Source organism: Saccopteryx bilineata, chromosome 6 (genome assembly GCF_036850765.1).
Source record: "Saccopteryx bilineata isolate mSacBil1 chromosome 6, mSacBil1_pri_phased_curated, whole genome shotgun sequence".
NCBI lineage: Eukaryota > Metazoa > Chordata > Mammalia > Chiroptera > Emballonuridae > Saccopteryx > Saccopteryx bilineata.
In genome coordinates, this window is record NC_089495.1 from 180,664,167 (window position 1) to 180,692,098 (window position 27,932).

The 27,932-nt window shown below is 37.8% G+C and overlaps 1 protein-coding gene across 2 annotated transcripts in view; it reads right to left on the reverse strand.

The window, feature by feature from the left end:
* The window catches only part of PLCB1 (phospholipase C beta 1), a 688,569-nt gene that overhangs the window by 605,251 nt on the left and 55,386 nt on the right, over positions 1-27,932 (reverse strand). The gene's annotated exons all lie outside the window — the stretch shown is intronic.

Consider the following 27,932-nt stretch of genomic DNA (forward strand, 5'->3'; position numbering starts at 1 on the left):
AGATGATGACGTAACACCATGTATACAGTGGAGCAGCCCACGGCCATGCCAGTCTAGATGTGGATGGTACAGAGGAAAGTTCAGTGAGCTCTGTGGCTCGCTAAATTCAAATCCATGACCAAAGTCCAACGTGAATATGGGCATGCTTATAATGAAGCGCCACCATATAGGAATAACATTACTCAGTGGGATAAGCAGTTGAAGGAAACCGGCAGTTTGGTGGAGAAACCCCATTCTGGTAGTCCATCAGTCAGTGACGAGTCTGTAGAGGCTACATGGGATAGCTACCTAAGGAGCCCTAAAAAATCTGTGCTTGAGCCCACATCGAACTGCACTGAATAGGTATGAAACTGGGAGAGTTTTCCTTTTATTTGATGCAGATTTCACATTTCTATCGTCTTTTGTTGCTTTCCTGTGACCGATCAAAAGTGCACCATGACTTTATAGACACACTGTATATCCAGGAAAAAAAAAAGTTATTTAAAAATAAAGGTAAAATACAGATATTTTCTAAGCATAAAACTAAGAGTAGTTTTCTCTAGCAGACCTTTAGCACAGCAATCCTAAAGGAAACTCTCCAGGTTGAAAGGCAGTGATGCAAGACGGAGGACTGACTCTTCAGGAGTAAACAAAAAACACTAGATGGGGTAAACACATGTAAGTAATATTTATAGGTAAATAAAAAAAATCTTAAATATGGTTTACCTCTTAATTTTACAATACACAAAACTGTTAAAAGCAAAATTGTGACACTGTCATGGGGGTTCAGAATGTATGTAAATGTAAGTAATATACAACTATTATGGAACCAATAACAATGTAAATAAAGGGCCCTATCTATCTGCATGATTCTAGATGGCATGCTGTGGTAGTAATACCGTGAACATTTTCATAATAAACTGCTGGGAAAATAATGAAAAGCTATGCCTAAAGGTCCAGATAGTTGATCTTTTTTACTTCGATTCAATTTAACAAAATATTCAAGCAGATTTGGGGGAAGCACAGTTAACTATACAAGCCTACGGATATGAAATTTTCAGATCTGTTTAAATACTGAAAATCATTGTAAAATTGAACTTTGACCTTAAATTTCTCTGACAGTTTTCTCATTATACCTATTTTGTTAATGCATTTGGATTGCTTTGAGATTTTAGACCACATGAAGAAATGTTCACTGATCAAGGGACAGGAGAGCCCAGCCTGAGCTCACCAAGGGCAGTGACATTGTGTGAGGGGGTCTGGCCTGCCCCTCTCTCAACCAAACACTGGTCAACAGCCAGCTCTGAACCTTCCCATGATAACCGACATTTAAAACTTTGCCTTTATTTTGAAACATAAACCAAATTTACAAGGCTCAAGGACTTTTTCAAACCCTTCATAACTTTCCATTCTGGCAAAAAAAAAAAAAAAAGTTGCAGTTACTCGAATATATATGTAAAGATATCCACAACTGTAATGTGAAAGCCAGCCAAGTGAAGTTAATTGACTGGTAATGGTTACTGTCTGTCATCATGACAAAGGTGAGTTTGGATGCTTTGAGGAAGGGGTGATCAAGAATCCTGAATCAAAATGGAAAATGGCACATTTTAATGTTCATGTTTATAGAAAGTGAACTATGGTTGCTTCCAGTTACTTATTGTATAGAGTTCACAGTAACAACCAGTAACCTTTTGAAGTTATTATTCCAAGTTACATGTATTCATAAATTGCAAGGTACATATATTACCTCATTTACTCTTCAGATTAATGAGCAGGAAGCTATTACCACCTGGACTTTACAGCTGGGACACAGAGTACGTCCAAGCTCCCAGAGCAGGTGTCCCCAAACTTTTGACACAGGAGGCCAATTCACTGTCCCTCAGACCGTTGGAGGGCCAGACTAGAAAAAAACCTATGAACAAATCCCTATGCACACTGCACATATCTTATTTTAAAGTAAAAAACAAAACAGAAACAAATACAATATTTAAAATAAAAAACAAGTAAATTTAAATCAACAAACTGACCAGTATTTCAATGGGAACTATGGGCCTGCTTTTGGCTAATGAGATGGTCAATGTCCGGTTCCATATTTGTCACTGCTAGCCGGAACAAGTGATATGACGTGCTTCCGGAGCCGTGACACGTGCGTCCCACGTCACCGGAAGTAGTACTGTATGTGAGCAACGCTGTGCTGACAACCTCTGAGTGACCACCAATAAAAGAGGTGCCCCTTCTGGAAGTGCAGCGGGGGCTGGATAAATGGCCTCAGGGGGTCGCATGCGGCTGCAGGCTGTAGTTTGGGGACCCCTGTCCCAGAGTGTTGCCAGTGGTGGGACCAGGATCCTGCCTCTGCCTGTCTCAAAAGCTATGCTTTTAAATCTTTGCTACCTGCTTCTACAATATTCCCATAAAGAAGGTCCGGCCAATGGCAATGGTACCAGAATACTAGGTGAATTTTCAGAAACATTATTTCACCTCGGATCCTGTCCCTTTCTCCACAAGAGGAACAAACAACTACCCTTTGTGTGAGTTTCCTGGGGCTTCTATAACAAAGTCCTGCACACTGGGTGACTTTAAACAAGAAGTGCTCATTCTCTCACAGTTCTGGAAGCCAGTGATCTACAATAAAGGTGCCAGCAGGGCCATGTTCCTCGAAAGTACAGGGAAGATCCTGTTTGTTCCTTCTGAGCTTCTGTTGGCCCCTAGCAATCCTCGGGGTCTTTGGCTTGTAGTTGTATCAGGCAAATCTCCGCCTCCATCTTCACATGGCCTGTCTGTGTGTGTGTGTATGTTCTCCTATTTTATGAGAACATTGGTCATTGGAGTTAGGGCCTATCTGAATGCAGTAGGACCTCATCTCAACTGATATTCTAAACTGATATTTCTACAGAATGCTAAATTCTGAGGTTGTGGGTGGACGTGAACTTTGGAGGAGACGCTACTCAGCCCATAATACACTCTTGAAGGCACCATTCCACTCTGAATAAACCCAAATACGCTGCTAAACATTTTGTGGGAGCTCTTAAAGCTTGCATGTGGCCCGAGCTTTGTGGTTTTCTAACGGTTTTATCTGACTTCTCTCTTTTGATCACAAGAGCAACGTTACACATTATATGGGCAAGAATTATTAACCTCAGTTCTGGGATGATGAAACCAAGATTTTAAGTCACCTAGGCAAATTAAAAACTCAGTTCTGTGTCAAATCTGGAAGTAGAACCTGGAATGTATGACTTCCACTCAGTTTATCTTCCCAAACCCAGAAGCCCCACCACCACCCAGGGGTTTGTTCATCCATTAAAGATTTATTGTGTTCTTATCCTATGCCAGGCATTGTTGTAGTTACCAAGGACACAAAAGTACTCAAAATTTATACCCTGGCCCTGGCTGGTTGGCTCAGTGGTAGAGTGTCAGCCTGGCGTGTAGGAGTCCCAGGTTCAATTCCCGGCCAGGGCACACAGGAGAAGCACCCATCTGCTTCTCCACCCTTCCCCCTCTCCTTCCTCTCTGTCTCTCTCTTCCCCTCCTGCTGCCAGGGCTCCATTGGAGCAAAGTTTGCCTGGGTGCTGAGGATGGCTCTGTGGCCTCTGCCTCAGGTGCTAGAATGGCTCTGATTGCGGCAGAGCAATGCCCCAAGATGGGCAGAGCATCGCCCCCTGGTGGGCATGCTGGGTGGATCCCAGTCGGGCGCATGCGGGAGTTTGTCTGACTGCCTCCCCGTTTCCAGCTTCGGAAAAAATGCAAAAAAAAAATAAAAAAAATTATACCCTGTTTTCAAATAACTTGCAACCTAGAAGATAAAACTCACTGTGTAATCCTCACATTCTTTAAGCTACCTATACAAATTAGGCACAGTAAGAGATTAACAACAATAACTATTAATGAAATAGAATAATTATAGCAATATTCTGTAATAAAAGTTATGTGAAATGGTCTCTTTCTCAAAATCTCTCTCTTATTGTACTTTACTCACCATTTCACATAAAGAGGCACTGTGCAGCTTCTCTTTGGCATATCTGAATTGCCAGCATCACTACTCTTGTGCTTCGGGTCATTAGTAAGTAAAATAAGGGTTACTTGAACACAATCACTGTAATACTGAGACATTCAATCTGATTGCCAAGACAGCTACTAAGTGACTAATGGGCCGGGAGTATACACAGAGTGGAGATGCTGGACACAGGGATGGGTCATTTCCCAGGCAGGGCCATACAAGATTTCATGTTGCTACTCAGAATGGTGCACAATGTAAAACGTTAATTGTTTATTTCTGGAATTTTCCACGTAATATTTTCACACCATGGCTGAGTATAGGTAACAAACTGCAGAAAGCCAAACCATGGGTAAAGGGTGACTATTGTAATCTATGAAGTGGTACATACTATCCCCTTTAAAACTCACTGGTCTATGCTTTCTCTTTTCTATTATATTCTGGATTTTGTCTAATTGCCTAACTTATTTACCAATACTTATGTAATGTTTACTGTGTGCCAAGACATTTTGTAATATTAACTCATTTAATCTTCAAAACTACTTATGAAGCAGGTATAATCATTTACTCTTTCCAATTTACATTAAGAGGGAACTGAGATTTAAATACTTGCCCAAGCCTGACCAGGCGGTGATGCAGTGGATAGAGCATTGGCCTGGGATGCTGAGGACCCAGGTTGGAAACCCTGAGGTTACCACCCTGATCATGGGTTGATCTGGCTTGAATGCAGGCTCACCAGCTTGAGTACAAGGTCGCCAACTTGAGCACGGGATCACAGATGTGACCCAATAGTCACTGGCTTGAGCCCAAAGGTTACTGGCTTGAGCCCAAAGGTTACTGGCTTGAAGCCCAAGGTCGCTGGCTTGAGACCAAGGTCACTGGCTTGAGCAAGGGGTCACTGCTTATCTGGAGCTGCCCCAGTCAAGGCACATGAAAAAGCAATTAATGAACAACTAAGGTGCCGCAATAAAAAACTGATGCTGCTCATCTCTCTCCCTTCTTGTCTGTCTGTCCCTCTCCCTCTTGCTTTCTCTCTTTCTCTCTCTCACTAAAAAACAAAACAAAGCAAAAAAACTTGCCCAAGAACACAGAAGTGGAAGCTAGGATTTGAACCCCAAAAGTATAGCTCTAGAATCAACATTCTACCTGTACCAATGCCTCCCACTTTTAACGAACAGAGAGATGCTCATCTCTGACATTCTCCCAGCGGACGCACATGCTGCTCCTCTATGCATTAGACTGGAATAGTAAGGTACCACAGTACATTCCTTATTGATAGAAACAAGGCCTACACTTACCTGAAGAGAACCCCAGGTATATAATGAAGAGCAATCTAAATATTGTCAAATGGATGGCTGAATACATGTGAATTAAAAATTCACTTCCATGGTTGACCCAACCTTTTCAAACTTTCCTCAGGGCCTTCAGCTCTATGAACCTTGCTACTGGCAGATGACTTCACTTCTTACTTTGGTAAGAAGTTTAAAGTCATTGATATCAAATTCTTACAAATTCTGTCCTATTCCCACCATATTATTGCACAGCTCCATCCATCTCTCCATCTGGAAGTATCTATAATGTTCTCCTGTCTGCTCTCCTTCCATCCTCAGGAAGAGATGAAATGTTCCACCTTCGGTCACTTTTCTTTCTTCTTGACTCAATCTCTTTGTCTCCTTTGAACTTTCTCCCTGGTCATCTTATCAATCAGTTTATCTTTTCTACAACGCTACCATCTTCTAATACGCTGACCCTTTCTCTTCACCTCCAGTGGCTTTGGAAAACCTATCCAGCCACTAATCTCTGACTTCTCATATCTGAAGGGGTCTTTGCTAGGAATTACATAACATACTTTGGCTTCTGCATCAAGGTTCCAGCTGCTTAAAAATAATATATGTGGACAAAGGATGTGTTCTAGGAATAAATGGAAATAATGTCCCCTTCAGTAATGTGGATTTAAAACAAGGTTTGGGAGAGGTACCCCAAACCCTCAGATATTTGGAAATTATATAGAAAAAGGGAATGAATCAAAGTACTTTAGTGTAGAATGTCAGAGATGAGCATCTCTCTGTTCGTTAAAATTGGGAAGCATTGGTACAGGTAGAATGTTGATTCTAGAGCTATACTTTCGGGGTTCAAATCCCAGCTTCCACCTCTGTGTTCTTGGGCACAATTCTCTCATTGAGAGAATGTGGGGAGGCAGGAGGACATGAGCTCTGCTACTAATTGTGTCATGTTATGGAAATGGGTTGACATGACCACTTTTTTGTTGTTGTTCAGGCACCTGAATGTTCCATTAGTACACTTAGAGATATGAGAACTTAGGTTTCTATGTAGCCATAGTAGATGTCTGTACTGTGTATAGTAAGAGAAATAGTCTGAATTTTTTTCTTATGCTTTACCATTTGTGTGTGTGTGGTTCTGTAATTTCTGTTTAAATATGAGCATTTGTGGGCCCTTTCTCTGACCCCATTCAGGGCAAAGATCTTCTACTTCCCAGGAAACTACCTTGAGCGGGGTGGACCTTATGAACCTTCATCAGATTTCTATTTCTATTAAATACACCTAGTTTTCCAACTTTACTCAGAATTGTATTTTTATACTCAAATTTATCACTGAGTTCTGTCTCATTTTTCAAGTTCCCCTCAAACTCTGGAGACCAAAACAGAACACGACAAACTCTGCTTTGGCTCCCTGGAAGGGAACTTCACAATTCTAGCTGTGGTCCCAGATTCCTGTTCTGTTTCACGTTTTGGAAGACAATCCTATAGCCTTGTGCTCATTCTGAGATCCATAACACCTTCAAATCTGAATTTGTTTTCTGGATGCTTTCTCGAACTTCAAATTCTACCTTGTTCAATAGCTTTGCTATATTCATTCTGTAACCAGAAGTCTATGTACAAAGTATGGTGGGTGCTTTTCATTCCATTATAAAGACTCCCTGAGTGAAAAGCATACAGTTTACATAAAACTTTGCCAAGAACTCCCAAATACGGCAGCTCTTCAACTGTGAGAGCCTTCCAGTTTTTCTGAACTTATGTCCCCATGTCCTATAATCACATAAAATGTCAAAGGGATCTTAAAATATCAGCGAATTTTAATAAACTCCTCAACATCATATAAATAGCTTTTTAAATAAAAAAAAGAATTTTAAAAGTAAAGAAAGACCAACACTGGGTTATTGAGTGGTTAGTATATCATCAAATTAACTCTGCATAAACTAGATATCTCTCTTATTTCATGATGTGTGTAGTGCTCCCTTCTGGGAATTGAATATTAACATATATAAGTATATACATACATATAAAATTTAAATATAGTAGATTATCTAATATTTTTCCCATTTAAGTACTTTTCAAAGATATGCAGGCTATACTCCAGGGTTGATCATTCTGTGCAAGTTTTGGATCCGAGCCCAGAGCCCTTGGTCTCTATAACCAAAACAATGCCACTGGTCACAGAGCAGCCAATGGATTCAAGTTTGTCAAAGAAACCAATGCTCTTAATGTTCACAACCCAGTTTGGCCTCAAACTAGACTTTTAACAGAGAATTCCAAACAGATTGCATAATCCAAAACTGTAGTGCTCCAAGGGGTTGGGGGTGGGGACAGTGAACTATCAGGAAAAACTGGCCTTCACCACTTTATCAAAACAGAGTATGGCTCCTTATCGGCTGTTCTTAAAAGCTATCCCATGTCCTGCTCTGTGACAAGACTTTCTTGTATGTCTAATCCCTCAACAAATAACAAAGATGATCCCCAAAATCCAGAGCTTCGAAGTCATCCAGAAATCAGTTTACCTTCCTCCCCGTCTCCCTCCATCAGCTATTTTACTTTTCAGGTTTTTATGGCCACTTGAGACTAACACATTGATTCAGAAATGTAAGAAGGGAATACATCCTAGTGGATGTCAGTGGGAAGTTTTGTATTTACAATGTGGTGGTAGGTGGGGATCGAAAGGGGTGATGGGAACTTTCAGGAGGTTAAGAGCTCAAAGAAACAAAATAACCCTTAAATGGCCTCAAACTCACAGAGTAACAGAGAGCTTCCATATCAGGCCCAGGGACCTAAACCGGTGAGGAGTTGGGAGGGAACAAAGACTTTCTTAGCTAGTAACACACAAAGGGATTAGATCAGGAGTCCCCAAATTTTTTACACAGGGGGCCAGTTCACTGTCCCTCAGACCGTTGGAAGGCCGGACTAAAATAAAAACAACTATGAACAAATCCCTAAGCACATTGCACATATCTTATTTTAAAGTAAAATAACAAAACGGGAACAAATACAATATTTAAAATAAAGAACAAGTAAATTTAAATCAACAAACTGACTAGCATTTCAATGGGAACTATGCTCCTCTCACTGACCACCAATGAAAGAGGTGCCCCTTCCGGAAGTGCGGCGGAGGCCGGATAAATGGCCTGCAGGCCATAGTTTGGGGACCCCTGGATTAGATGGTGGGAGACATGATAGCAATGACTGCAACACTTCCAAGTAAGCTTGGTTTTTTCCATAGTCTTAGCAAAGCCCACAGACACAATCCTCAATCAAGAAAATGCCCAAAGTCTTTCAAATAATTCAGGAGTGGTGCCTGTACCCTGTAGATATATCTGAAAGGAAAGAGAACATTAAACAGCACATTATCCACAAAACCACCATCTCAAACCCCCTGATTGCTTAATGGGCAACTCAAAGGCCACATCAAAGAATATTATCATATGAAAAAGGAACGAGGCCACAGAAGTCCTTGAAACAAAAGACATTAGCCTAGCTGTAAATGGGGGGAAAGCAAGGCTATAAAATGTAGCACGAGGCATATTTCAGTAGCTTTTTTTTTTTTTTTTTTTTTTTTTTTTTTTGCAATTTTCTGAAGCCGGAAACAGGGAGAGACAGTCAGACAGACTCCCGCATGCGCCCAACCGGGATCCACCCGGCACGCCCACCAGGGGGCGACGCTCTGCCCACCAGGGGGCGATGCTCTGCCCATCCTGGGCGTCGCCATGTTGCGACCCTCCTGGGTGTCGCCATGTTGCGACCAGAGCCACTCTAGCGCCTGGGGCAGAGGCCACAGAGCCATCCCCAGCGCCCGGGCCATCTTTGCTCCAATGGAGCCTTGGCTGCGGGAGGGGAAGAGAGAGACAGAGAGGAAGGCGCGGCGGAGGGGTGGAGAAGCAAATGGGCGCTTCTCCTATGTGCCCTGGCCAGGAATCGAACCCGGGTCCTCTGCACGCTAGGCCGACGCTCTACCGCTGAGCCAACCGGCCAGGGCTTCAGTAGCTTTTTAATGAATGAAGACACAGCTACTTTCATCAGCACAAACTGGACCCATTTCTACAAAGTCATTATTTGTACATCATCCAAAAGCTGAAGCATTACATCTAAAACTGTTCTTTGCTATAACTGCCTTTGTTTAACTTTTGCTTTGTAGCAGCCTGAATCAGGATTTAAAAATATAAATACATGTACGATTTATTGTCCTTTCTTTGGTCCAGTAGTTGATGGATCAAATTATATGGACATTGGTTGTAGGGGTTGCTAAATTGGACGGGGACTCTGCCCAGTAGGAAAATGACATTATTAGTGTGCCCTGGCTGAGCTCTGGGAAATAACAAAATTGTTGAAGACGACTACCTCAAAGAGAATTCTGAACTATCTGCGTACATGAGAAACCAATAACAGATCACAAGATCCTAACTTTTGAACATCCAAACATCTTTTTCATATTTTATTACAGTTTATGTTCAGGCAAATTTAAGCATGTTACTTGCCAGAGGACAATGTGATAAAAAGGGGGCCACATGTCAACCCTGACAAGCTCAGGGGAGGCCAGCATGGCAGACCTTACAAACTCAGAGACCAAGGGAACCATGTAGAAGGGCTAGACATAAGAGTTTCTAAAAAAAAAGAAAGAAAGAAAGAAAGAAAAAGTGGGTTATGGCCGTAGTCACGTCCTAGGCCTGTAGCTTCCTTGACAAAGGTCAGTCCTTACCTTATGTGAACCTGTCTATTGTCTTTTTGGATCTAAGATAACATACCTTTGAAATGTCACAGTAATCTTTTCTTCCAGATGCCGCAAGAGACAACTGCGTGCACCAGAGCACAGACCACAGAACCTCTCATTGTCACCTTGCTACCCAAAGCCCATTGGTATGTGCTGTGAATGTTAATTAACTATCCTGTACCCACCCACCTAAAAGATATGTCTGTTTTACCTTTCTAGCCAATCCAGAGACTTCTCCACTTTTCTTTCTCCCCGCCCCCCTTAATATACCACCAAAAGATTCCATGCAATCTTTCTTACATATCTTCCTTTGATTCTAATATATATAGCAAACTGCAAAACTGCCATTCTCTGGAGTATTTTCTCAATTTCAATGGTGACAGTTCTTGAATTTGCTGACATGAAATTATACAAAAGAGGTACAGCTACCAGCAGAAGTAAAATAAAAACATAAATACATTTCAATAAATATCTATAGTGCACCTCTGTTTACTAAAAAGAAGGTTGCTGACATTAGAACAAAACTGCTATGGAATTCAAACATCAATAAATACCCAAAGTATTGAAGTTCATATTTCAGCTGCGTACATTGCTAATAAAAGAAATTAAGAAGTCTTATTATATGAAAGGGATATTAATAGCTTAATGAAGATTGACCTAGAAAGCAGATTTTTTATTTTAACTCAGGATAGAAATATAGATAATGAACTGCTTTGAATAATTTATTTTAGGAAAATTGATATAACAAGAGATTTTTTCCAATCTTTTTCAATCTATAAATTATAGAACAATTGCAATAGATTTTAACAGAAATTGGAATAAGTACGCCTTCCACTATAAAATACAAAATTAAGAAAATAATTTCAACAATCAAAAAATATAGATGTTATTTCTCTATTTTACTTCTTCATTAAGGCCCATAGTTTGGCATCTTTTTCTTTTTGAAGACTTTTATAGACCAATCCATACCCACCTAGAGTTTTTTTTTTATTTGAATATAATTATAGGTAGAGAATCTAAAAGTTCAAATTCAGTAAAATTTCTTAATGCTCATCACTAGCATTTTTCTCATATTAATCAATTAACTCTTACACTTGAATGATCTATGTAGAATGCTGATGCTCAGAGATATAATGTCATACTAACATTTTCCAAAAGGAACATGGGCATGGAGTATTTCAATGGAGATTCCAGCCAAGTTTTCAACTTCCTTAAATCTGAGTTGCCCGAGAAAACACCCACAGTAACGCTGCCCATTCCCTTCTCGCCCAGCCTTTTACGCCATCCTTCTCACTAGTTGCAAAGCCAAGCCATGCCCCTCACCCAACCAGAATCTTACTACAGGTATTTCCTAGCCAGTATAATCCTCTGGGGCACAATAAACTTGTAGTGGTGCTTTGGTCTTGCCTGAATCCATCACACAAATATTCTGAGTTCAGATATATTGTAGAATAAGGTGCTGGGTGGGAAGGTAAACAATTTTCATTTAACACTTTTGCCTTTCCATTCCTTAAGATTGAGAATGAATGCATCCATCCCGAGGAGGGGCCCCAAGAGAACAAACGCAAACGGAGGGGGACAACATCTGGAGGGCAGCGGAGTGTTAGGTCACCGAGGCAAAGGTCATGGTGCAACTCCTGCCTTTCCTGACCTCCCTTCAGAATTCAGGAAGAGATGAAAATCATGGCGGCATGCACTGACATGTTCATCTGAATTAAAGAAATGAGATCAGCCCTTTTTCAGAGTTTGGGTTTCCCAGTTAGATCATATATGTGATGAACATTTCCCAGAAATGGAAGGTCTGGATAGACCTAAAATTAGGATAAAAGTTTTCCTCAAAAGGACATATTAGATGGCCAGAGTGTGTTGAAATTATCAATATTTTGATTTTCTGAACCTTTCTAAGTGACACATGCTGCATGTAAAAGATTAATTGCTATAGATAGAGAATGATCTCTTGATGACATTCCCAGAAACAGAGGCAGTAAAAGACTTCAATTCTGGTAAATAAATCATTTTACAAGTCATGAAGTTCCCAATTCTTTAAATTTAACAAATTTGAAGAAAAATCTGATTAAGTTGTCAGCTAATTAATAAAATGACTCAGTGATAGAACAATAATGATTTTTTTTTTGGTATGTAACTTAGAAGTTTAAGGACTTACAGAATATTACTACAAGAAAAAAATACTTCCATCACCACTCACTTATTGATCTGAGCATACTTCTCAGCATGTATATTAATAAAAAGAATAAGATTGATGTTGAAGCTTATTTCATTTTAGTAATTATAATTTTTATCCCAACACATAAATTTTTTAAGATAGCCTTGTTAGCCTCTTTAAGAGATGTATATCCAAAAAAGTTTCAATTTTATATTAAAAAATAGTATAATACATAAATTATAGTATATTTAATAAATATTTATCAAGGACCATCTGTTTTGGTCACTTGTAACTACTAATAATTGAAATAAGCCACCCAGAATAAAGTTCTTAATACTTAGAAACTTATGGTCACAAAAAAATTTTTTATTCACATATAAAGACATATATATACCAATATGTCTTACTGCAGAAACATGATAAAATAATTAATAAAGAAATTTATGGTAAAGATAGTGTAGAATACCTAGCTAAAACAAAGACTATCATAAATCTCCCATTACAAGAGAACTTAATGTATTATAAGTTTTTTCCAATTGGATAAATGTTGGCATGAAATAGCTTTGGTGTATGAATTTCACGGGATATATTAAGACAATAAAATAGTTTTTATTAATGTTCTTATGTATGATATAACCAGAATTTTTATCCTTTGTTGCTATCTAAACATCACATGGGGAAAAAATGTAAAGGTGAATATAAACATCGGTGAAGAAACACATAGATTTTCAAAATGATTTCCAGGAGTATATTAGCTAAACATTTGATTATCCTGGATCTAAAATATCAGGCTAAGTAGAGATCAAGCCTCTGCTACCCATGATGTATGTGTGCCCCCAGGAGAAGTAGGTCAAAGTTAAGAAACCATGAAGTATCATTAACTTCGGACTTGCTTCAGTGTGGAAATTGCCTATGTCAGTTTGTGTATTTCTAGCCTACATAAATGAATGAGAAGCTTTCAGAGAAAAAGGTAGGTGTTTTGTCTTTTTTGATAGAACTCCTGAATCCATAATATTGAACTCTATTACTTATTGAATAAGTGATTATATTTTATTTTCAGGTGACCTGTTTTATTACAAACAGTCCTTTGGGTGAGAGTGTAAACTGGTATTTCACAGTACCTTTCATAATTTCAAGTCTACACAGTTTTGATCCAACTCTACTTCTAAGAATCTGTGCTGGTGGCATTGCCTCTGTGTGGGTGCAAAGATGTCTGTAAAATGAATGCCCATCACTGTTTCATAGGACTAAAAAAACCCCAAGAACACTTTAAATGCCTTCAACATAGAGAAGTTCTCGAAAACAAATAAGGATGTGCACAAACTGTGGTATCATCACAAGACATTTAGTAAAACTTTCAGTAGCAATAAGATGGAGCTATATACACAGACACAGAAAGATGGCTTTGATTTATTGTTATCTAAAGGAAAATGCACAAGATGCACAGGATTCTATTCACCTGGACACATGGAGATATTCAGTTATTTATTTAGGATTATGTGTGCTAATTAAACATTTTGGCTTAGATTATGGACTCCTGGGTGCAAACCCCAACTCAACCTTTTCCTCTGTCACCTTGCACAAATTACCCTAACATCTCCCTGCCTTGTTTCCCCATCTCTAAAATGGAGATTGGTGATAGCACCTAAATATTTATAGAGAGTTGTACATTTTCCATGGTGAATATGTGCGAAAGCACTCAAGTAGAGGCAGAGCTGGGATACACACAGATGAATGCTAGTATTATCTTTACATGTGTATATGTTTCCTCTGAATGCTATTCTCACTCAGAGTTAAAATACTCAGCAAGGCAACACATGAAATGAATCCCAATGATGACTTCTGGGTGGGTCAGGGAATGGAGAGAGAACTAGACTTCTTATTCTCACACCCTTCCGATGCAAATACATTTGCTTTTCTTTTTTTTTTCCAACAGGGATTATGACTTTGGAGTTTAAAAGTCATTAAATACTTTCAATAAGCAAGTACTCATTTTTATCATTTAAAAATATATATATAAATAACCAAAAACATGTTTTTGAGTCCAGAGAAGTAAAACAATATAACACATCACAGGAAAATTACCATAAGATTACACATTCCTTTTCTTTTTCTAAATTATATTTAACATATACGCATTGTTTGAAGACAATGACCTACTCCTCTGAGAACAAATGCTACTCTTGCCAAGAAAATCGATTTCCTACTTTCACTTACAATGGAAAAGTCATCTGGTTGCTGAACTGAAAACTACATACTGGTTTGTTCCTGTAAAGTGTTTATTTTATTCTACAACTGTTGACAAACCTCAAGGTTAAACACACTGTGTAACCTCAATACTTATTTCAAAAAAAAAAATGTCCCATCTCTTCCGCCCTCAAGTTTAATTAAAATAGTAATCTGAGTTTCTATGGTCAGGGCAGCTGCCCCTCGAAGAGCATCTGTAAAATCCATACACCCAGTTCTTCGTTAATGTTATCTCTACCACTATTAATCATCCCCAAAGCTAAGTGCCAGCAAAGCATTTCCGGAAACAAAGACACTAATTCAATCTTGACACCTGATCATAATCTTCACTGAAAACCTAAGACAAAAACTGAGAAAGATTTTAATATCGTCCAAGACCAAAATTTCTTCCATTCTCTATTTTACTGAACTAACTGATCTATAACTTTGGTTAAAATTTTTAAATTCATCAATAAAAAATGCTTATTTTGCACACTAGTTTATCTAAATTGGTATTCTCAGTTCATGTTATTTTCAATAATCTAATGAAATAAACGAAAAACAATGCTCAGCCCACATTTCTAATTTGATCTACCAAATTTCTCATATTTGATAGCTATAGAATATGTCCATTAAAAGTACATATATAAACTCTACGGGACAGGGACCATATTTTTATGTTCTAAGAGCACTCTGCATGACATCTAAACAAATGCAATATGATACTAAGCATAGGTCTGTCTGCATTTTATTAGGACTTCTGTGTGTTTAGTGAGATAATGCCCATTAAGCCCTTTAATTAACTTGAAAAAATGCACTATATAAACAAGAGACAAGGTAATATTTGTTTCCCAGCAGCAATGTCCTACTAATGGAATGAACCGAGCATGTCTACGATTTACATAGAAAAATAATCTTCACTTCCCTTCCCACTGCCAGTCCTTAGCAAAGATTGTATCTATAATCTCCTTTTAAAAAGCCAGCTAGCTTTTCAGAGTTTCTGTTTTCACTTAATTGTAGAATAAAAAGGAATTAGCTAGAGAAACACTTCCTTCAGTTTTAGGATTTTGCCTTTTGATACTGCGTTCTAAGAATTTCTTTAAGTCTATGGAACAAATCATTGGGACCTTCGGAGAGGACCCACAGTGTCTTCAGGGGGGTAAAAAAAGAGAAAGAGAGAGAAAGAAAAACAGTTACCTATAGTTTGGTTCAAATACCTGTCTATCCTTGGGACCCTGACAATGGGGAACAAACATTCAGATGTTCTGAAAATATCTCCCAGAACAACAACCCATAATAAAGAACCAATTCCCTCCCCAATCTCCTCCTTCCACCCACATGTAAACTCCCATGAAGAATGTAGAAAGACTGCCCTGGCCAGGTAGCTCAGTTGGTTAGAGTGGCCTTCCTACTCCAGCGTTGTGGGTTTGATTTCCCCATCAGGGCGCATACAAGGATCAACCAAAGAATGCATATATTTATATAAGTTAACAACAAATCAACATTTCTCTCTCTCTCTCCCTCCCCTCCCCCAAAATTAATAAATAAATTGTGTGTGTGTGTGTGTGTGTGTGTGTGTGTGTGTGTGTGTCAGAGAGACGGACAGACAGGAAGGGAAAGAGATAAGAAGCATCAATTCTTTGTTGCGGCAACTTAGTTGTTCATCGATTGCTTTCTCATATGTGCCTTGACCGGGAGGCTACAGCAGACCAAGTGACCCTTTGCTCTAGCCAGCGACCTTGGGCTCAAGCTGGTGAGTCTTGCTCAAACCAGATGAGCCCGCACTCAAGCTGGCGACTTCAGGGTCTCGAACCTGAGTCCTCCGCGTCCCAGTCCGACGCTCTATCCACTGTGCCACCAACTGGTCAGACAATAAATAAAAATTGTAAAGTGTAGGAAAACTAGTTTATTTCACTGAGCATACGCCAATCAGAGACAGACAAACACTATATGATTTCACTTATATGTGGACTCTAAAGAACAAAATAAATAAACAAACAAAACTGAAACAGACTCACAGATACAGAAAATAAACTGCCTGTTGCCAGAGTGGAGGGTGGTGGGAGACTGGGTGGACAAGGTGAAAGGGTTAGGAAGCACAAACTAGTAGCTGCAAAACAGTCACAGGAAGTGAAGTACAGCATAGCAAATATAGTCAATAATATTGTGATAACTACGTATGGGGTAGGTTGGACACGAGAAATATTGAAGGGAACACTATGTAAATTATATAATTGTCTAACCACTAAGTTGCACACCTGAAACCAATACATAATAAAATCTATAAAAATTTTAAAAAAATAAAAAAAGAAAGAATGTAGAAAGAGTGGACTCAGCATTAACACTCGAAAACATTTACAGTATCTGCAATTCCAAAATTGTCATACAGGTGGAGAAAAAAGGCAATTATTTAAAAAAAAAGGAAGGAAGGAAGGAAGTGAGGAAGGGAGGGAGGGAGGGAGGGAGGGAGGGAGGGAGGGAAGGAAGGAAGGAAGGAAGGAAGGAAGGAAGGAAGGAAGGAAGGAAGGAAGGAAGGAAGGAAGGAAGGAAGGAAGGAATTCAGTATTAAAGAGACACTGTGAAGAAAGTACTGATGCCTGAGTAGGGGACAGAAGCACTTCACAGTGTCCCTTTAGACATTCATTCTACTAGGAAATTCCCACCAGGGGCCAGGTTCCACACTGGACACCGGTTCATCGATGAGAATTCAATAGATCAAACTTATCTCCTCAGTGATGCAATGAAGTATAGGACTTATGGTGCCATTTTCCCTTGCAAAGGACAGAACTGTGCGATACCATGTATCATTTATTATAATACAAACTAGACTTTAAAATATATGGAAGCTCATTGCACTTTATTCATTATATTTCTTATGGTTAACTTAAAATTAATCTTCCATTTTCTTACCTTTCCACTTGTGTTTTCATTATAATTAGAGCTTTTGATAGATGAAGTTAATTTTTTTCTTTTCTGCACTTTTTAAATGTTTTATAAATAGCATTATAACAACTAAAGGAAATTTTAAAGAAAAAAATTACCCTGAATACCACCACTATACTACAACAGCTGGCTCCATTTTTGAATATCCTCTTCTACTCTTTATCTATAAACTAACATATGTTACATATATACTATCAGAATGTAAGCATATTTTTTTCTGCTTTTATTTTCCCTGATTTTACATCTAAGTGTTTCCACATTGCTTCATTTGTAAAATGTATTTCTCATGGTAATTCAATGATTCATTTTGCTGATTTACTTTTGCTTTTTGCAACTTATCATTCAACTAATGTCTAATTTTTTTTTGTCCTGATGATACTATAGTGACTATTTTTGTGCAGATTTACTCTTTTTCTTCTTTTGAATTAATTTCTTGGGATATATTTACATGATTCAGCATAGCAATTTTGATCATTTTAATACCATTTTGGGAAATAAAAAGAATTAAAAACTCTGTGAGCTAAAACACAGTACAAGGCATTATTTATTTTGTATTTTACATTATTATAAGTAAAAGCAAAACCCAGATAAAGCTCTGAAAATGAATTATAGTAATTTTACCAATTACTGTATTATACAAGAACTAGAACTTTCCAAGTCAGAATGAGGACATTGCTTTTAAAACAATGACAATACCTTCATACTCCATTATTAAATTACCTGTCATTCCTACCTCATTTTATTGAATCCTGCGGTTCTAAAACTAAGCAAATTTAATGCAGGAACAATATAAGCCTTAGACATCTTATTAAAATATTGGCAATATATAAATGTTTAGAAGATAATGAGAGAATGGCAGAAAACACTGGAAGAATCAGCAACTAAGAAAAATAAAACCATCCGCTGTACTATATTATAATATCATATAAGTCACGGATAAGGGAAAGAACACGCAGAAATGTGTTCTCTTCTTATTCTCTTCTGTGAGCAAAGGTCAAGGCTGGATTTGCAAAGAAACTTAATGTAGGATGATTTTAATTGATCCTTGAACTTGCTCAACCTATTTCTAACAAGTAAATGAATTTTAAGAAATCACGATGTTATTTGAACAGAAACATAAATCGTGTTCTGTTCATACACTGAAGGTGGCCTAGCTACATATTATAAATTAATTTAATTTTCATGTTTTTATCATGGATAATTTTCAACATACACTAAAGTAACAGAAGAGCATAACGAACACTCAGAGACATAAACCACCATCAAATTTATTCACTCGTGGCCCATGGGCTCCATTCACAGCTCATCTTCCCTCCCTCCTACATCCATTTCTATTAAATCCCAGATATCACTGTATCTATAAACAATGCAGAATGCATATTTAAAGGTGTGGATTCTTTTCTTTTTTTTCAAAACCAGTTGTTTTTTTTCCACACAGGAGGCCCCTCCACCCCATGTGCAACTGAGAATAGGTAACAAATTGATTGATTCCTTAGTCAGTACTGGAGCCAAAATGGCCTAAGGGAGTCAGGCAAACACCGAAGTAGCAGGAGTTACTGAACAGATGCTACAAAAGGCTTTTCTCTGATCTACCCAATGTTTAAATTTTAAGAGACCCTTTTTGTTGTTATTGTTGTTTTTTAAATTAAATTTAATGGGGTGTCTCTGGTTAATATTATTATACAGGTTTCAAGTGTCCAATTCTAGAACACATCTCTGTGTTCACCCCTGCAAAATCATGTCTTTATCCATCTTTCTTTTAACATAAAAGCATATTATAAATAAGCAATACATTAATTTTTAAATATCATCAAATACTCAAGGCTCAATTATTTCATAAATGTCAGAATTTTTTTTAACCAAATCTAAATAAAGACTATACAATTGGTTTAAATAGCTGGTATTTTAAACTATAGTTTTCCCTTGTGTCTTTTTTTTTCTTCAATTTGTTGACTTAACCAGGTTGATTATTCTGAGGAATTTCCTGTTTCTCATAATATATATATATTGTGCCCACTGTATCCTCCATAGACTAGTCACACGTTCTCTTCTCGGTATTTCCAATTAGTAATTGGACTTAGAGGTTTCATAATATCAGATTTGGTTTTTGGTTTTCTTTTGTTTTTTAAGATTACTTCATAGGTGGTGTATTAACAAGACTTTTAATTACATAAAAATAAAATATGTATGCTAGTAAAGTTAGAAATCAGAAAGGAACTAGATAAGAGAGTAAGACAAGAAAAAAGTCATTTTGCTCTATTTCTGCAAGTTTGAGAACATTAATTACTTTCTTTTAGTCCTCCTATATTAAACAGCAACATTATTAAATCTATTATTTTAAATAATTTTATATTTTTACTTTGTTTTTCCCAATTACTTTTATCAGTGGACTTCACTACAAAGAATTAAAGACAACCCCAAGGTGGAAATTCCATTTAAATTCAAAACACACAGTATGTGCTTTAAAAATACTTGTTGAATGAAAAATGACAACAGACTTCTAGAATGAATGGACTATCCCAGGGGTATGCTCAATAAACAACTGTCTCCATCTGTAAGAAATGATAGGATGAATGAATGATGAAGAATGATCACGCCCTCAAAATGATGCATTTCACTCTCTTCATTTTTGGTTCAGGAGATGAAGAGTCCTCATCTTCCTCTAGTTCTGACTATTACTTAATTGTTTTTCACTTCATCATATCCACGTTCTGTCCCTGCACAATTTATCTTCCTTCTAACCTTCCCAGCCTTTCCTTTTCAGGAAGAAAAAGGCAAACTTCCATTTTGTTTGTTTTAGATTTGTTAGTCCCTGGAAATATATCGTAATTCAAAGATTTGCTTGCATGAAGGTAATCCCAAGGTGCCCCCCAGAAGCTTTCGGAGTGGAGGGGAGTGTGAGGAGGGAAGGGAGTAAAGGCTATGAAGGATGCTGTAATGCTGTAAGTTAACTCCTAGTGGGCTGAATCCTGTACGAGAATTCTCGAAGACTGTGAGAAACTGACTTCCGGTTTGTAGCAACCGAAGAGCAAAGAAGTTAGGAAACCTCTTAACCCACTCCCATCTATAAGCTTGTTGGCTCTTCCCTTTAAAGACGCTTGTCCTTCAATTTTCCAGCAAATATTCTGCTTTCCTCCAACATCACACCGACCGTTCTTCAGACAGAGGCAAGTCCTTCTTATCAGACTCCTTCAAAGTTCCTATTGATCAGGAACCTGGTTTTCCATGTCTCTGTCTCTGTCTCTCTCTCTGAACAAGCTCATCCTCTCCCATCTACAACCATCACCCACATCCTGGTAATACACGCTTCTCATTCTTCCAAAGCCTCCAACTTATTTTCCCTGCTGTATCCTGACATCTCCAGTCAGGCAGGCTCCCGAACACAGGAGGTTCAAACCAAATTCCCTGTATTTTCCCTTGATCATCACAATGGGAATAATTTAAAAATAAAATAAAACAAATCAAATATTTCTTCTTCTTAATTCTCCATTCTAATAATGACATCGCCCTCTGTCTAATAAACGAATCCCCTCTACATCATTTTGCTTCTTTCTCGACCTTATTCTCCATTAAATTTGCCATTCATTCCATCTCTTCTGTGTCTCCCCACATTCCTACTACTGTTAACACTCTTCAGTGGCTGAATTGCATTTTCAACTCTGCAGTGATCTTTACTTGCTTCAGATGGCAAATCACCCTCCATATAACTGCCAGGTTAATCTATGAAATAAATGGAGAAGCCCATCCAGCCCAACCTTTCTTCCTCCAGAATCACCATTCACTGCTCACCACATACACTCTATATTTTTTTTCTTTTTCTTTTTTTAATTTTTCTTTTATTAATTTTTAGAGAGGAGAGAGAGTAAGTGAGAGAGAGTGAGAGAGAGAGAGAGAAGGGGGAGGGAGGAGCAGGAAGCATCAACTCCGATATGTGCCTTGACCAGGCAAACCCAGGGTTTTGAACCGGCGACCTCAGCATTCCAGGTCGACGCTTTATCCACTGCGCCACCACAGGTCAGGCACATACACTCTATATTATTGACCATTCCCCAGAGAGTCAGAGTGTACTCGGGATTCAGTGTGCGGGCACCTCTGCCTGAACTAGACCTTCTTTCACGGCCTGGACCAAAACCCACTTTCTCTGCACCTCCTTCCTCATCTTGCTCCCACATCTACCCCCAGACCTCTTAATAAACAAAGTATTTCCTTGTGCTTCATGTTTTATGTTTATTCTGTTGACTTTAGAGAGAGGAGAAGAGGGAGAGAGAGAGAGAGAGAGAGAGAGAGACAGGAACATCAATTTATTCCTGTATGTGCCCTGACCAGAGATTGAATCGGCAACCTCTGCCCTTCGGGACGATGCTCTAACCAGCCAAGCTATCCATTCCTGGCTCTCCATGTTCTTTAACATATTATTCACAATACTGGATATCAATCACCTTATTATGTGATGTGATTGTTGTAAACACTCTCCCACTTTCTAATATATATGTATTTTTTCCCCTGTGTGTGAAACCCTAGAACACAATGCATTGCCTGGTACACAATGTAATTTCAAAAAACATCACTAAATTAAGCAAACAAGCAGACTCCCATGTCTGATATCAGAATTACCTATCCAACAAACCCTTGAATGTCCACTGTACATGAATGTCTTCATATCTGTCAAAAGTATACACAGACAGACATTGTAGAAACAAACTATATAGTGTAAGCATATGCATGCACACACATTACATACAATAGCTGAAGTTCCAAAGAGTGTAACATTGACATTAACAAGAGTAAAAAGTAAAAAAAAAAAAAAATGCCAAGAAGAAAAGAACAACATGCTGTCTTCCTGAATATACTAGCTGAGAAACAAAATTAATATTACAATAATCATGTTGGAAACTTTCGTTCTAACAGATGTGTTGAATAAAGGCAAGAATTAAAAAGGACTTATGAAAGCTCTATATGTCTTCATTCACGCTGTAGGTAAACTGTATTCTTCATGCCTCTGCTTGTGTTTTAAAAAGTTATCATTTCCTTTAAGTTTATTCAACACTAATACAAAGTCATGTCATTGATAGTGCCGTTGCTTGCAAATCCGAAAAAGAAAATTTTGCTCCAGAGGTGCAAAATATCACATTTCCCTCCAAGCTATTCACCTTGCTTCTGTACCCTTGGGAATTCCAACTACTTGCTAAAATAAGTCTTTTTCTCTGGCTAAGTAATAGTTTATATGAGTTGAAAAGATTCCCAAACTAAATTTTCTTTTCCAGTTATATTTCGAGACAAAGGCTTACTTCTACATTAAGCACAAAATCATATTGTTGAATTAGGTAGAGACTTGGATTTATTTTAAGCCTGAAACCTATAGCAATTCTCTTGGGAACACCAGCTGGTATCATGAAGAATATATATACTTGAGGGTTCTGCAAAAATGGACTTGGATTTTTTCCCCTCTGGTATTAAAATAAGAATTGTATAATCCTATCTTAGTCATATATATGGAGGAGAAAACCCTAATATATAAGAGTGAAAAGGGCATTGGGGAGGTAGAAGGGGTAAAGGGGTGCCAAATGATAACAGAAAGGTACTAGACTTGGGGTGGTGAACACACCATACAGTGAGCAGACGATGGATTAAAGCAGGGGTCGGGAACCTATGGATCACGAGCCAGATGTGGCTCTTTTGATAGCTGCATCTGGCTTGCAGACAAATCTTTAATAAAAAATAATAATAACGTTAAAAATATAAAACATTCTCACGTATTACAATCCATTCATTTCCTACTGCTCATGTTCATGGTTGTGGGTGGCTGGAGCCAATCACAGCTGTCTTCCAGGACAACACCAAATTTTTATTGGATAATGCATAAGGTACACGGGTTGTTGTATGGCTCTCACAGAATTACATTTTAAAATATGTGGCGTTCATGGTTCTCTCAGCCGAAAAGGTTCCCGATCCCTGGATTATAGCACTGTATACCTGAAACCTACAAGAATTTTATTAACAAATGTCACCCCAATAAATTCAATAAAAATGAAAAAAAATATTTTAAGGCTAACAGAATAAAAACAATATCTACGGGTCCTGACTGGTTGGCTCAGTGGATACAGCCTCAGCCTGGTGTATGAACATCCTGAGTTCAATCCCCAATGAGAGCACACAGAAGAAGCAACCATCTGGTTCTCATTAAAATACAATATCAAAAACATAAGAAAAAGAGAGGTGACTATTTTTATAATGTTGGCAGGGGAACTTTTTCTTAATAAGTATAATAGACGAGACTGGGAAGACCAGAATCATAACTGAGATGATTTGGGAATATTAAAATTAAATAAATAAAGAAAGAAAGAAATGAGAAAAACTTTTCCAAATTATTTTATGATGCTGTATTATCTTGATATTTAACAAGAAAAACAAAAGAGAGAATAGCCTGACTTGTTGTGGTGCAGTGGATAAAGCATCGACCTGGAATGCTGAGGTTGCCAGTTCAAAACCCTGCACTTGTCTGGTCTAAGGCACATATGGGAGTTGAAGCATCCTGCTCCTCCCCCCTTTCTCTCCCTCTTTCTCTCTCACTTCCCCTCTCCTCTCTAAAATGAATAAAAAAAAATTTTTTTAAAGAATAAATCTAGCATCGGCCTGGCGTGCAGGAGTCCCAGGTTTGATTCTCGGACAGGGCACACAGGAGAAGTGCCCATCTGCTTCTCCACCCCTCCCCCTCTCCTTCCTCTCTGTCTCTCTCTTTCCCTCCCACAGCCAAGGCTCCATTGGAGCAAAAAGTTGGCCCGGGCGCTGAGGATGGCTTCATGGCCTCTGCTTCAGGTGCTAGAATGGCTCTGGTTGCAACAGAGCAACGCCCCAGATGGGCAGAGCATTGCCCCCTGGTGGGCGTGCCAGGTGGATCCCGGTAGGGCACATGCGGGAGTCTGTCTGACTGCCTCCCCGTTTCCAACTTCAGAAAAATAAAAAAATAAAAAAAAGAATAAATCTAGTTCTGTCTCACTTGTGAATATGGAAACAAAATAAAATATTAGCAAACAGCAAATAGGAGTTATCCTATCATGTGAGAAGAGAAAAGCTCATTTCAATATATGCAGAGATGTTTGACAAATCTTTTTTGTGTGTGAGAGGAGGGCAGATAGAGAGACAGATTCCTGCAGTGCACTCCAACCAAGACCCACATGGCAACCCCTTATGGAGCTGATGTTCTGTTCATCTGTGGCCGATGCTCACACCTGAGCTATCTTTAGCACCTGAGGCAGAGGCTCCATGGAGCCATCCTTAGCACTCGGGTCTGATGCATTTGAATCAATCAAGCCATGACTGTGGGAGAAGGAGTGAGAGAGAGAAAGATTGAGGAGAGGGGAGGAGAGAAGAAGCAGATGGTCTCCTCTCTTGTGTGCCCTGACCAGAAATCAAACCTAGGACTTGCACATGCCAGGCTGACTCTCTACCACTGAACATACCAGCCAGGGTCTCGTTTGACAAATCTTACCACCTATTTATGATTTTTCTAAAGTCCTTAGCCAATCAGGCATAGATGCAAAATTCTGTAACTTGTTCATGAGTATCTTTTAAAAATCTAAAGCAGATATCATGTTTAATAGTAAAACAGTAAAAGCTTTCCTTCTAAGATTAGAGAAAATATACAGAAGCAAACAGCTGTGCATTATTCAAAATTGTGCCAGAGGCCGTAGATGGTGACAAGAAAAAATTAAATGGTAAAAAGCTATGAAAAAAAATGTGACTACATGTTGATTATATACTTATGACTTTCTTATAATAGAAAATCCAAGAGAATCTTTACAAAACCTATTCAAATACAAAAGATAGTTGATCAAGGTTAATGGTTACTAGATCAATATCCTAAGATTTAATAGTATTCCTGTACACTAGATTATCCAATTTGAAAAGGTAGCAAACAAAATTATTTCATAGTCCTGACCTGTGGTGGCACAGTGGATAAAGTGTCAACCTGGAACACTGAGACCACTGGTTTGAAATCCTGGGCTTGCTTGATCAAGGCACATATGGAAGTTGATGCTTCCTGCTCCTCCCTCCTTCTTTGTCCCTCTCTCTTTCTCTCTCCCCCTGCCTCTCTTAAATTAATAAATAAAAAATAATAAAATTATTTTATTCTCTATAACAGTAAAACATTAAAAGAACCTAAAAATAAATACAATATAAGGTCCAAAGCCTTTGTAAAGAAAATTCTATTAATATGCATTAGACTATAAGCTTTCTACAATAACATAAATAATAATTAAGTACTTATCTCATACCAAACATAAAAATCAATTTCATGCGTATTAAAGCTCTAAATGTTAAAAATAAAATTTTGTCAGTTTTGGAAGAAAGTACTATAGCCTATCTTTATAACATAAGCCTTGGATTGATTTTCTTAAGCATGTTACAAAAAAAGCATAACACACAAAGGAAAAGACTGATAAAAGCGACCTGATTATTATGGTCATATAGTGGTTATGACATACTTCAGCATGTCAAAAGATAGCGTAAACAAAATTAAAGAAGAGACTTCTAAGCGGGAAGAGATATTTGCAATGCAAATGATTTCACAAAGAATGCATATCCAGAATACAGATTTTTGTAATCAATAAGAAAATACTGTGGTAACTGCTCTGTGCCTGAGTATGATTTTTTGTAGAGTTGAGATAATAACAGGACCTACCTTAAATAATATTTATGAGGGTCAAACAAGCTAGTATGTCTAAATTCTTAGATCAGTACCTATCACAGCACTCACAGTATCTGTTTCATTAACTATATACTCATAGGTAAAAATATATCTATTATGTTGTTTTTAATTATTTCATAAATAATATTTAAATAATTATCAAAGTAAAAAATAAGTTATAAACCCAAATAATTATCTGCAATATAACTGATAAATCATTAATATGCTTAATTTATAAAAATAAGCATGAGATACAACCTAACTGAAAATTAAACTATAATACAAATTGCCCCAAAAATGATAAAATAAAGGAATAACATATGCAAAGAGGTTCCAGCTTCAAAATAACCAAAGAAATAAAACTGGAGAAACAGTGAGATATTTTCTTATTGTTGAACATTTCTATGGCAAACATTCATTGAAATGGACACTTTCATACATTATTGTTGAGAGTTAAAATTGAAACAATCTTATTCTACAAATAAATTTAACTATAGACTGAAATGTTTACAGAGCTGATTTAATAATTCCAATTCTAGACTTTTATCCAAAGGAAAACATCTGAGCAGAATGCAAAATCAACCAACAAGTATGTCTACTGCAGCACTGTTGACAATGGTGACATTTCCATCAATATGAGAGCAATTAAAGTCAATATGGGTTATCCACAGAGGTGGATCTTGTTCAGCCTTGAAAAATCATTACAGAGCTAGTACTCATAGTCAATGAGTTATAGTATGGTGAAGTAAGATGTCAGCATTAAAGAAAATTCTACTATGGCAACTTTTACAAAATCTAAAATTATTGCAAAATAAATGATTAAGAAATATATATGACCACAGAATAAAACAGGAAATCCTTAAGGTCTTAAATGGTTTTGCCCCATCTACCTCTCTCTTTTTTTCTTACCTGTTTTGTACCCTTGCTCTCTAAGCTTCACCTACAAAACTCACCTGCTCACCTCACACTATAAAGCTCTACAGGAGGCACAGGTAAAGCTCCCTACATCACGAAGGTCTATAGGATTCATCCACTAGAAGATGTGGTGCACCCCACCTGGACCCACTCTTTACCTAGACCTCAGCTTCCACTTGCCCAGAGCTGTCTGAGCCCACAGCCTGAGTCAGGTTCCTTCAGGCATTCTTGCAGAACAGCCTACCCTCCCTCCTTGGCCCCTGAATCACCAGAATTTACTGAGGGATTCATTCATTGTAAGACTTCTTTACAGAGCTCTATGGCAACAAGGAATAACGCCATTCTCTACAGCTCCGTGGTTTTGGCACAAAATAGATGCTCAATAGGTAACTTCAGAATAATGAATATAGATATGAATGAACAAAGACTATATTTAGTATAAAGGTCCTTTTACTTCTCTCTGTAAATGACTGTGCTATGATGAGGAGAAAGAGCCTTGTCTTGAATACCATAAAGACAAATTACTACTATATCTTTTTTCTAAATAGGTTTTTCTACATAGTGTTTTCCTTTACTCTCCTAAAAATTTTCTACTTAATACTGTAGGGAAACTCATCTCCATAATGTAAAATAAGTATGTAAAAATGTGCTTTTAGAATATTTTTCTACTTAAGGCGGAGAAATGGCTACTAAATAAGTTATGTAAATTAGAATATAATGAGGCCCTGAAGAAGTTATATCAGGTCTAAAGAAATGAGATATTATGAAAAAAACAGTTGATTTTGTTTGTTTCTTGAGTCTATGATTGTTCTTTTGAGAGCAAAAGTTACTTTAGACAGATGATAGATACTCTGTGACTCCTGAGGAAATTCCCTTCCCCTTCTAATATGAAAAAATCTGAGTCTTCTAGCAGTAAAATATATTTTTTGTTCTCAAATTCTTTTTAAAGATATAGTTTATTATAGTCACATTAACAGAGCTGTTGCTGGAAATACATCAGCCCTTCCCACTACCACTTTAGCAAATAT